We start from the raw sequence: 292 nt of genomic DNA, 5'->3' as shown, positions 1-292 counted from the left end.
TTCAATCAAAACCTCACCAGAAATAAATAAATGAAACGGAGGCAAAAGCGTCTACAATGAGAAACTGTAGCAGAATCAAAACAATCCCAACAAAACCGTTGCAAGCAAGTGTTCGTTGCTAATACCAACTCAAACTTTTGAGAGATTCAAGAAGAAGGAGTTTTATGACAGGATCCAAAAGAGAAGCAGCTCAAAAGACCAAAAAATTGTTGACCGTGAAACGTTGACGGTGAAAATGTCGTGTTTTCCTTTTCTCCCCCTCCTTTTTTTTATATATATATTTTTTAAGGGA

The sequence above is a fragment of the Arachis ipaensis genome, chromosome B03 (genome assembly GCF_000816755.2).
Source record: "Arachis ipaensis cultivar K30076 chromosome B03, Araip1.1, whole genome shotgun sequence".
Taxonomy (NCBI): domain Eukaryota; kingdom Viridiplantae; phylum Streptophyta; class Magnoliopsida; order Fabales; family Fabaceae; genus Arachis; species Arachis ipaensis.
Note: the sequence above shows the minus strand (reverse complement) of the source record.